The 12,316-nt window shown below is 38.4% G+C and overlaps 1 long non-coding RNA gene across 1 annotated transcript; it reads left to right on the top strand.

Annotated features, from left to right (window-relative positions):
- The first annotated feature begins 107 nt into the window (after positions 1–107).
- Positions 108–5,481, top strand: LOC122772767. Its single transcript, XR_006360813.1, has 3 exons — positions 108–187; positions 1,014–1,062; positions 5,296–5,481. It is a non-coding gene; the product is annotated as an uncharacterized LOC122772767 (long non-coding RNA).
- The last annotated feature ends 6,835 nt before the right edge of the window (positions 5,482–12,316 follow it).

Here is a 12,316-nt window from a genome sequence, read left to right on the forward strand (position 1 = left end):
GCAAAATTAATCTATGACACAAAAACATTTGTCGTAGGTCGTCTGTTTTTGCGATACTTTTATTTTGGAAGGGTAAAATGCCGGAAGTAGAAAAATACGTGAGCATATAGTGCAAATTAAGGCCTCAAACGGAGTCTAATTGCAGTCTTCATGGTTTGTTTTAGCACCTGGCTGACGAGGGAACAAGGTCTGTACATGTTTTTTTTATATATTGTGCGTGTTTTGAGTAGCTTTTAATGTCGGTTAGTACTATAGAATTTCATTTTTATGTGTATGTTATGCTAGTAGCATCAATTCATTATTATCACTTCATTAACGTTATCCTATGCATGATTTATTTTCACAGCTAACCCTTTTTTTCAAGGAAAAATATAAATATAATTTGTTATTGCAGTTGGTTTATATGCACAGTTAATTTAGAAGCTGTTTTATTTGGCCGATTGTTGTTTATTGTTGTTTACTAAAATATAAATAAAGTTGAGTTAAAATATTTTAGGTTGATTGAAATAACATTATCATGGCTAAAGAAGAGTTAAAGGGAGGTAATTCATATCTTCATCTGAGTAAAATTTAGTAATATTTATTTTTTTGTATTTTTACCAGCTCTCACGCTGTGTTCAGGACCAATTAAGGGCATGTTTGGAGTGAATTTAAGTTTTAAATAAATCTGAACCACTAGTAAAAGAGCCAGACCTTTATTCAGCCTCAGCTCTTCATCTGAGCTAATTCTAGTGTTTGGGTGCTGAAACTGGGAATTATTATTAACTCTTACAATGTGTTTATCGTCAAATAATTTCTGTGAGAGATACACAAGTCTGACATTAGAGGGCACTCTCACTCCAGTGAGTGAGCCTGACTGAGCATTAAGCATGTCTTCAGATGTTTCAGAAGTCAGAAAGGTCCAAAGTGTCAAGTTAACCAGCAATAGCCTACAAAGATGCAAAGATCTGTCTCACTTCAACTGTTCAGCAATTTAATTATTTTCTATTCTCACTTTGTTTATTTTCCAGCAGTTTTCATATAAAAGCCTCCCGGACCAGTTTGTGCATGACATCACATACAGTAAGTCACTCCTTAAAAATGTGTACTGTATATGTTGACAATGACTAATGTGGAACACTCATACTGACTGTATCTCTTGTCGGGTTTCTCCGTCTGAGATGTATGTTATGTTGATTTATATTTGATACAATTTGGGTTATTAGACACTCGATCTTAAATCTTTCTACTTTCTCTCTCTGGTGCTTTGAAACAATAAAGCTCAGTGATGATTTAAAAAACAAAACAAAAACAAACCCTTGGGAATTATATAATGTTAAAATGAAATTAAAATTGGAGTATTAAATATGTAACACACACAAACCATTTTTTTAGGACACATCATAGACATGATGCGTTCCCTAGCCCCATACCCTAACCTTAACCATTACAATTAAGTGACTAACCCTTGCCCTAACTCTAACATAAACCCAATTATCACCCGATCCCTAAAACCAGGTCAGACAAAATGTCCCCACAAGGTCAAAATGTTCTCACAAAGACAGGTTTGTCTCACTTTTTGGACCTCATAACAATATAAATAGAAGTATACACACACACACACACACACACAGAAATTCAATTATTGTTACTTGATAATGATTAATATTAATGCTTAAATAGCTTCATGGCCATATGAAGTCTGGTTAATGAAGTGTAGTGTATTTGTTCACATGTTTTGGTGTCACAGTTTTTCTGTCTTTCACTCACTTTCTGCCTTTCCTTTGACACTGGTAGATGCACACCAGTAATGCACAGAATAATGACTTGCAATCTCACAAACTTCACAAGTAAATCTGATATTAGAGACTTTTTATCAGATTTCTTCATGACTGCAGACTGTGAGGCAGCAACACTCACTGGCTGACTCTGTAGTAGAGCCACAGTGAAGTATACTTGTGGGTCCGGTCCTTATGCAGTGAGGGGGAGGAAATATGTGACCCAGGCTGTCAGACCTACATCACCACACAATAGAAGTGAGATCCCAGAAGCTGTGCAGACATACTTAAGAGCTTGATAATACTCAACAGAAACCTGACATGGCCACATGGTTGGTGTAGTGGTTAGCACTCTTGCAGCAAGACCCGGTTTACGACCCGGTCGGAACTAGGGTCTTTTTGCATGGACATGCAGATTTTGGGATTAGGTAAATTGGAGACTCTTCATTGACCATAGGTGTGAATGTGAGAGTGATGGTTGTTTGTCTCTATATGGCCCTGTGATGGACTGGCGACCTGTCCAGCGCTTTTTGCCCTATGTAAGCTGGGATTGGCACCAGCGACCCTCAAGTGGATGATAAAGTGGTAGAAGATGAATGAATGAAGAAACGTGACATCCATGTAAAGTCTGACACCTACTGGTGAACAACTGAAACATCACTTGGCATCCACTGTCTCTTGAATTACTAATAAAAACAATGATGTTACAATGTCACTTTTGGGGGTGTAATTAATTAATTTTCTGTGTAAGCACATCATCAGTATTTAAAGAATAAATAGTGCATGAGATGAAGATAAAAGAGAGGCGAGTGTGTTTTTATGTGCTAAAATGCCTTGTCAAATGAAAATGGTTTGAGTTATTCTTCGATTAAAAGCTGTCTCATACTTTTTATGATGATGCTGTTAATATTTAGATAAAAGAGGTCCTTAAATGTCACAGGACAAATTGACACATCTGACCCTCAAGGGTACAAACATTCCACTGAGTCAGTTTGAGCATTACACATGTCCCTTTTTACCTTGCCTAAAGTGATTCATTTAAAAACATTGTTGTTACATCATTGTTCCTGTTGAACTGTCAAAGGAGATTGAGGCAGGTCAACTAAAACAGCATTAGACACTGAAGGTCTCGACTAAAAGTGATATAGTGAAGCTCTTCAACTACAAAGTCAATACTACTCTATACTCACTGATAAACGTAATTTGTTGCTGAGGTTCATCATTAATCATTCGGAGGTTTGTGTTACGTAACTGTCTAAAGCCTACGGGTGGAAAATAGCAGTTTTACTTAAACCTGCTCCAGTGCATCCCTCTCTGTTTTAGACAAGGTTAATGATTTTGTGCACTGCCTCTGTCTAAATTAAACTACTCCACATTCCAGTTGCAAAAGGATGTGTGTGTAATCTGTGTCTGTTGTAGAAGTGACTGCCACTCCTGTTGTACCATCAGTCTACACAGAGGCATCCTCTGCAGCACATAGTCATGCAGTGCTATTGACAGTTCACAATTCAAATGTCTATCAATACCAATTCACTGTGATTTTTGAATCTTTTGTGAGACAATGTAACATTCAAGAGTTAAGAATACTGGGGTATACACACTGTGAGGCAGGCGCTTTAGGAGTTTTCAGTAATAATTTAGGCTTGTAAAAAAATGTCTATTTCATTCTCTCTGACACTTTTTTCAAAGCACGTGCCTCCATGTTTTTGTCATTTGTCAGCAGAAAAGGTGATTTTCACATAACAGGCAGAATATCTGTGGAAATATGCAGGCAACGCTTTTACTTAGAATAAACCGCTCTCGCTTTTTCCTTGCCAGTGTATTAATATTCTGCTCTCATACTGTTGGTTCATCATGATGCACCACCATGATAATTTGAGGGGCTGCTCTTTGCAGTGCAGAATATATACAGTACAGTGGAGTCTTTGCAAACAGCTACAAAATGTAATTTCTGTGGGTGGTTGATTTAACAGCGAGGCCTATCTCCCCACGCCTACCTTCTCTGCCCTGCCTGTCGAAATCATGATTACCATCTGCTTCATCACTTTAGATTGTCCACTAGTGACTATGTTCTCTCTCAATCAAACAAACAAACAAGCAAACACACACCAGATTCTAATTTCTGCAAAATTCTGCAGGTTAACCTTCTTGTGTATGCATGAGCAGGCTCATGTTAACATTTAAGAAAGAACCTCCAAACAATCTGACAGCATGGCTGTAGACTCTTAATCTAGTTTTAAAATGATATGTGATGGAAATAGTTATACAATTTTTGATTTATGTTAGGTTAATTTTAGGTTAATCTACTGTAATCACTTATTTTGTCCAAGCTCTAAAGATCACACAGGATCACACTGAACAAATCAGTCTTATCATATTCCACAAATAAGTGCACACAGTCGATTTTAACTTTAGGCTGACATATGTTTGCTATTCATTCAAGGCAATGTAATACTCTGTTTTCCCATTCACTCAAGAGCGTGTTTTTATTAGGGTGTAACAGTATTACCTCATACGTCCTCTGACAGCGTGCTCCAAGCTTTCAGTGCTTTCCAGAGACATACAGGCAGGGCGTGCTGGGGCAACTGAAGTTCACATGTTCAAATTTGAACCAAATCCCCAGAGAATGCACAATCTGTTGTGTAAGACCCTCTTTCAAAGAAATGTCCTCTGTTGCCATGAAGCATTTAAAACCCGAAGCACACATAGACTCACACAAGAATTTAAATTCATCTTCATTTTTTTTTTTTAAATGCATCAGTCTGTGTACTGATAAATTGTCGTTGAAAATGCAGTGCATAACGCCTGGTGATTTTTTGTTGTTGTTGATGTTATTATTCTGTCTCACTTTGGTTTTTGTGAACAGAAACAATGTTACATTATTTGCAGAGTCCTTCATCAGAAAACTGCCTCTGTCAAGCAAAACTATCAGACCTGACTAACAACAGCAGTGCAGAGGCAGGCAGGGGCAAGAAGCATTAATCCCATCAAACGGCTGTACAACCAGGTTTTTTGAGCAGTAGAATTAGTTTCTATAACCTTTTCAGTCATAGTCCAACCGTCTCACTTGGACGCTGTTGATGTTGCCGCCATCTTTCTTGATAAAAAAAACTAATGACTTCATGTGTGCAGCATGGGAATGTCACCGGGGAACGTGAGATCTAAACACCACTATTCTGAGAATCATGTGTAGGTTACACACTACAGTTTTAAAGGGACTATAGGTTTTCAACTAGAGTTTAAAACAAGTATTACAATCCAACCTAAAAATATTGGCAAGCATTTTCCCCTCCCCCTCTCCCCAGAGACTCGGGGTTGCCTGATCATTTAAGGAGCCAAACCTGCACAGTCCAAAACATGATGCTACAAGGAGCCATATTTATACCCCTTTCCCACAACGTAAAAATATTTGAATTTTGTAAATAAACAGGCTGCATTAGTTAGTGCGTTTACAAGCATGAGTTTGACCATTAGTCTTAGTCAGTCTAACATACCTGGATAATGCCATTCATGATAACTCCTGCATGTATACTTGCAGGAGTGGAGTGGAGTCAGACTTGATGTTCTGGACATGCACCAAAAATGTTTCCTTCTGGTCTTTGACCCGGAAGTAGAAGACCTGAGGAGACTGCACTGCTATTGCTGGAAAATAACAATGCAAGTTGTGTCAGCGAGAGCGAAAGCTACAGAGAAGACCTTCTTTTGGACTGACTAAGAGGCATGTACAGCAGGTACGCTGTTTGATTTTTTTTGTGAGGTAAAGATTACCAGGAGACTGATTCAAGCTGCACTAGCTTATAGAGAGATACAGCGTCAACTACGGAGGCGGAGTCAGATATACAGGGCCAATAAATCGATTTTCTCCTCCGCATGTATACTCGGACTCGGCAAGTTGTCCGGTTGCCTGTCGGATTACGGCCTTAGCTCAGTTAAAGTTAGAGGTTAGAGTGTTATCGGTGAACCTAGTATTTCAGTGTTTCCTTATTCTGATGACATATCATGGTCATTTTATGACAATACAATACATTTCTTACTTTTAAAAAAAATCTGGAAAAAGCCAAAATTGTGCACATCGCATTGATTATTGCGCACACATTCCTCAGCATTGCAGGAGAGGTATTTGAACTATGACAACAGTGGAAATACCACAGTGGGGTCAGAGTGTCTCAAGATTCCCACTCAAGTGAGAGGTTTAATTTAGGCACAGTCGTTCTCACCCCCTGACGAGTGACCAGCAATTAACGCAGGGCCGCTGCTCGCCTGCAGGATTTACTGCCTCACAGCTCACTGGACGGGGTTGTTGTTGTTGTGACTATTTCAGGATATGAAATAGCAGTGCTCAGTGGTAAATATATGATAGCATGCAGACAACGGCAGAATTTGAGCCGTCATGGCTGTCTCACAGTAACAGGTGACTCCCTGTTCACAGTACCATTCAGATACAGATAAAAGAAAACACTTGTTGCTAAATGATGAGCGTCATCTGTTCTTTTAGATTCTACGCCTGATGTGATTAACACCTTAGATTGTTCATCCAACCATATAATGTGGTTGCATCACTTGATTACATTGTATTACAGCATGTCTGGTCTGAGCTTTTGAATTCAGTGAGAAAGACTTCTCTTAATCCAGATAAATGATCCACCTGTCCATCAAGAAATACCACAAGCTCAGTACGTGGGCAACTACTGTTAAAGAGCAATATGCAGGAAAACAGCATCATGACAGACAACATGGTGAATCATTTGTTCATGAGTTACATAACATGACTGGCTTTTTCCACGTATTCTTTCTTTCTTTCTTTCTTTCTCTGTAGTCCTTAAAACATCAGTTCTGGCTGATTTAATGACACCACGGGTGGCTGTGGTAACAGTAAGTGCAGTTTAATACTCCTCTTAGTGTTTTTAGCTATTTTTCACTCCTGTGATGTGGTACAAAGAGAAAACAGTTAATAGTGAGGCTGTCATTACTGTTGTCCTTTTGCAATTGAAGGACATTTACAGAAACTGCTAATCTTTTGTTTCTATAACAGCAATTCCATCCAACTTCAAATGACAGTAAACTGTATTACAACTACTTTCTGCATGCTGTTAATGCATTCATGTCTTACGTTAAGTGTTGCACAGTGTGGAAAGTGGCACTGACCCATCAAGTTTCCTTGGAAACTGCACTTCTAATCAGCTTCGAGCAGCATAAACTAAGGAATACATTTAACCTTTTCTTTCCTTCCAAAGTGTATGGCTGTTGTCAGTAAGTTTAATGTTATTCACAAGGTATCTTGACTTTCTTAATTGTTCTCAGAAATAGAGTTTGCAGAAAGAAAATACCACTCAGAATAATCATGTGGACCAAACGGCATTTTAAGAATAGCTTTGAAACATTACACTCACCACATGAGCGAGTGAATGTTGCTGTAAGAATTCTATTGATCGCCAGTTTAAAAGGCAGCAGTAACAACTGTCAAAAAAGGGAATACATAATATACATGCATTGAACATCTATGAATGTGCAATATAGATGCATATTAAATATTAAGGTCATAAAAAAAAGCAGTGCATGCTGTATAGAATAAAGAATGCACTATAATATTTGATTGTACTATAAATGTTAATTGATCTCATACGTTATGTAATCAGATGTTTCTGAATTCAGCTAAAGCCAAACATTTAAAGAGCATATAGTTTATTTTTCCAGCTCAACGTGTGGTGTTGGCAAATAGCTTGTGAACGCTGAAGGTTGATAATACAATGTGAGCAAGAGATTTGAAGTGGTTCTCTGTGACTGTTCATCTCCAGTGCAAGGCTTTGGTTCAAAGCTTGTGATTTGGTGGATGTGAAGATGTAAGCTGTGCACCTGTTAGTGGTTTCTCGATGCTTCTTTGAAAAGACAGTGTTTTGTAGCCCAAGGTGAGCAGCTAACACAGGTGCTGCCCTCTTTTGATGTAGTCACTCTGTCTCGGGGAAATCCACCCACCTGTATCCATGTGAGGTGCTGGAAACGTACTCTACTCTGAATTCAAAGTGGGCCTTACATAACAGAGAAGATGGGAATGTTACAGTTTTAAGATGAATTGATGTGAGCCTTTTATGTTTGGGCGCTTGAATTAAAGGTTTGATATTTTATATTTAGTAGCAGCTTAAGTTAACTGACTGATAACACACTGTCCAGTCTCACTGTGATGTTACACATGTTAAACACATTTATTCTCAGGAACATTTTCTTTTGACCACTTTTAATGATAATTATTTTATTTTAACCTTTATTTAAGGTAGAAGACCCATTGAGATCGAGATCTCCTTTAAAAGGGTAGCACACTTCTTAATAAATGTCACAAATACAAGAAACGGATTACAAACAACTAAGTAAATCAGTGGTTTATAAGTGCAAACAGGTAAAGAGCAGCAGTTGTGATCAATGAATTCCTGTTGAGAAAAGCTTCAAATGAAATTAGTTTTGTCATTTTGAGTCTGAGTGAAATAGGATTGAAACATTTCCTGTATGAAATAATAGTGGAAGTCATGTCATAGCTGTTGTTTGCTACACAGATCGATTTGCAGGAAAGCTGGTCTGTTTCCACTTTTTGGTTTCAAATGTAGTAGTAAAAGAAATGCAAATTGAAGGATGCTCTTCAGACTCTACAAAACAGGAATTTCCTTTTAATGAAAACTGAACAAAGCTGTAAAAAAGCTACAACATATCCACTTCACATCAGCAAAAATGAGCATCATCCATTATAAGTCATTAACTGTGACATTTGTCAGTGACTCACATGTCACGTCCCTATGACACTGTTTCACACAATGCTTTTATGTATCAATTAAATCTCACCGGGTCAAAAGTTATCTCATATCATGCAGGTCAAACGATGAGCTTTAGTTGATGCCTCAGCACATCCTGTTACCAGTGAGTCACGTTGCACTCAAAGACCAATTGTGTTCATTAAAGAGAAACAGAATGTCCCAGTGGCCTTGCTGGTCACATCTCTTTGACTTTATTGTGGTCAGCCACAGCTTATTACTCTCCTCATCTCCCAAAAGGTGCATTAGGCCATTTCCCTGTAAGAATCTCACTTCACTGTGATGTTGAGTTTTAGATGACAGGCTTTGTCAGGTCAATTTGTGTGATTTTTTTAAAGGTCCCCTCTATAGAAATGTTGTACGTCTACAATACAAACTCTTTCAAACTCTGCAGGTGAATTGGACTAACAATTTAACTGCATGTTTCCACTGGGAAAAAATTAAAAGGTGTTAGCTGAAATTTGCTTCAATATACTTCATTCCGGCAACATTGTTCACTCTGCCATGAATCATGGGGTGTATGTGTTGTCATATATGTAGTCTATCATATGTATGGGTTCTCAGCTTGTAGTGCTTTTAAACAATATGAAAGTATACATATATATGTGTATATATATATACATACAGTATATATATACATACATCAAATGCTTTTTAATACTGCATGTTATGTGATGGAATAATAAACAAACATCAGAAAGGCATGATAAAATGTGACGACAAAGTGGAATATAAATCAGCTCAAAGCAAAGTGAATTTACAAATTAGGGCTGTCAATAGATTAAAAAAAACAACTAATTAACCTCACATTTTGAAATTCGTTAATCTAGATTCATTGCGATTAAAAGTTTTCTTTTTCTTCTGATGACTAAATTGATGAGTAATTAGGGAGTTTGCACTCCAGACACCATTGTTTAATTGTATCTTTCTTTTTAAACACAGAACTATGTGATTTCAAAGAGACTCAGGCTTATACAAGTGCCAACTAGTTCATCTTAAAACAAAGGCCAACATGGATGACTGCCATCCTGTATGCAACAAGAACATGTGTTAACATCACAACAAAATATTCCACCTGAGAATGTCCTGAGGAACTCAGACATTCACATTTGTCATGATAAAGTGAGAGAGAGAGAACGAAATCACAGTCAGCCAAGCTGGGTAGGTGTCCAAATAGAAGTTGCCGGGCAGCTGCCAGTGTATTACGGGCTGTTGTTGTTAGTTTGTCACTTACTTTCCACTCGATGTTGAGGAATTCCACTGCACAGGTCTCAGCAATTAGTTGCGCTTCTGTTTTTTTGACAGTCAGGGCAAAGGATCACAACTTCCAGTCACTGTCAATAATTGTGCCTGTGACACCCAGGTAACTTTTGTTTTATCGATGCTTCTTAAAATGAAACCATCCGCCCCAACAACCCCTCACCTCTCTCCATCTTCAGCTTCTATCTCAGTTTCTCCTCTCTGACTGACTGCAGGCAAGTGACTGTTTGCCGTGGATAATTTCCAGGTTTCATGTTGGCGGTCAGTGCACACCACAAGGAAACAAACTTACTCTAATTAAGTTAAATTTTATCGTGTTAATCTCGGCTGTATTCATGGCAACGATTGACGCGTTAACTTTGACAGCCCTAGTACAAATACGTGTCTACATTAATGCACTCAGGAAACAAGTTCAGTTTGTCTTTTTGATAAATATGCACTTTGCAACATTAAATATTTTTCAGTTTTTATTGCTTTTTATATTGTATTCCTATTTTTTTATATATACTAATGATGTTTAACATGAAATCTGCTGTATGCTGGGACAATTAGATGATATCAGTGTAGAAATCTGAATACTCTGAGGCTAAATTGTGAAGAAAAACAAGTTAATCCTGCCATCTCTTTCTTGAAACACTGAGAGACCTGCAGGGGGACCTGCAGTGCATGACAAAATTCTATTTTGGCAATCAGCAAAAATAATTAGATAGAATGAAGCTGAAGTACAGGATATGATGAGAGTTTCTGGAAAATGACTCAAAGCCCCTGTCACATGTTGCATCATATCCTTCTTTTCCCCTCTGGACTGACTGGTTTCATATGTGCTGTAACGTGGGCTTGGCCCTGGTTGGACATTGACAACTGCTGCTCCTGAAGAAGGTCAGAGCTCCACAGTGTTCAGAGTGTGATTGTTGTCTGCTCTCTCCTGGCTTACCTTCTGTCTCTCTCTGCCCTTCTTATCAGATGTGTCACTCCATTAATGATTGATGTCTCCCCTCAGGACTTGACTCATCTTTCACCTGCAGTCTGCCTCACAGCTGTTCAGTGAGCCCAGTGCAGGCGTCAACACACAGCTCTGCAAAGCATAGTATAATATAAGCTCCTCAGAGGCGGTGTGGTTTTTGGTGAGCCCAAACACCAATGCATCACATGCTTCTGTCTCGACATGAATCATTCCACATCCAGGATTTCTCTACCCACTGACTTACTGTCAGACTGTGAGTATTTGAGAGCCCCACCCCCCCCTTTTCCTCTTGCATCTTTGTATGAGAAGCATTGCTTTTATTCGATATATATATATATATATATACATATATATATGTCCCACCCTTTAGTGCCATCCCAGGGAGCACACTCAAATAAAAAGCCACTTTTCAGCTGCAGAGGCTGTAATTCCACGTTGTCAGAGCCCATTGTGTTGCAGAAGCTGCATCCTTTCTTGTCTTGTATTGTCCGCTGATTGTGTGGGAGCAGAAGATGACTAGTCGGGCACAATTATGTAGCTCCACAAACAAGCAAAGCTGCATGTCCTTGCACATCATCACATCATGTTTTTTTCTTGACGCCAGAGGAGAGGAAAAGCTAAACAAATATGTTCTTTCTTTCTTGGTGATATACTGGATAATGAGCAGGTCATTTGCCCTCACCACTGGCTCTTGTTTGTGTTTGTTTGACCTTGGTTTTTCAGTTTAGGGCAAATCATGTTAACAGAAACCAGTGAGAGTTAAAGATGTGAATGCTGTCAGGAAGTCTTTTGAGTTATTATTTAATGCACTTGTCTAATGTTGTTCACATCCATACTTATAGCAAACTTTACTTAAGGAAACACTTTATGTTTAACTGCAATAATGAAGAAGGTCTCTGCTTATTCTTAGGATGATTAAAGTGACTGAACGGGGCATGTTTGTTGGTGTTGGTGGAGTGGTTGATCTGCATATTTTAGAAACAGCTGATCAACAGATTTTCACAAACAGTGGTAGTTGTCTGGACAAAAAAAAATGCAGTGTTGCAGCCAGGTCTGCAGAAGACCATCAATGAATGCACATGTTAAACCTTGAAGAAGATGACAGCAGCAGAAGACCACACCAGGTGCCACTTGTGCCACATAATTAGGTGTCCTTTGTACCTAATGAAGTGGCCCGGTGATTGTATATTTACACATAAGCAGGATGAGACAGTACAGTACATGTATAACTGCTATAAAGGAGAATTAAATCCTACGTCCTGTAACTTCTAACTTGTTAAAACACCAAGGACTAAACATTGTGATTTATTTATGCTCAATTATTCCACAAGTACAAAACAGCTCTCTGGCTGTTGCACAGAGGATTTGTACAATAACGATGCAACATGATTCATGTCTCCTGAACAGTTGACAACAAGGACACCAATGTTACGGTTGTTTTTTTTTTTCCAACGTTTTTTGAAGCAGCCTTCCACAGATGTTTGTAAGAAAAAAAAAAAGGATTTCAAAGATTGGAAGGTCATGACAATTATGACAGA

The sequence above is a fragment of the Solea senegalensis genome, linkage group LG7 (assembly GCF_019176455.1).
Source record: "Solea senegalensis isolate Sse05_10M linkage group LG7, IFAPA_SoseM_1, whole genome shotgun sequence".
NCBI classification, from domain to species: domain Eukaryota; kingdom Metazoa; phylum Chordata; class Actinopteri; order Pleuronectiformes; family Soleidae; genus Solea; species Solea senegalensis.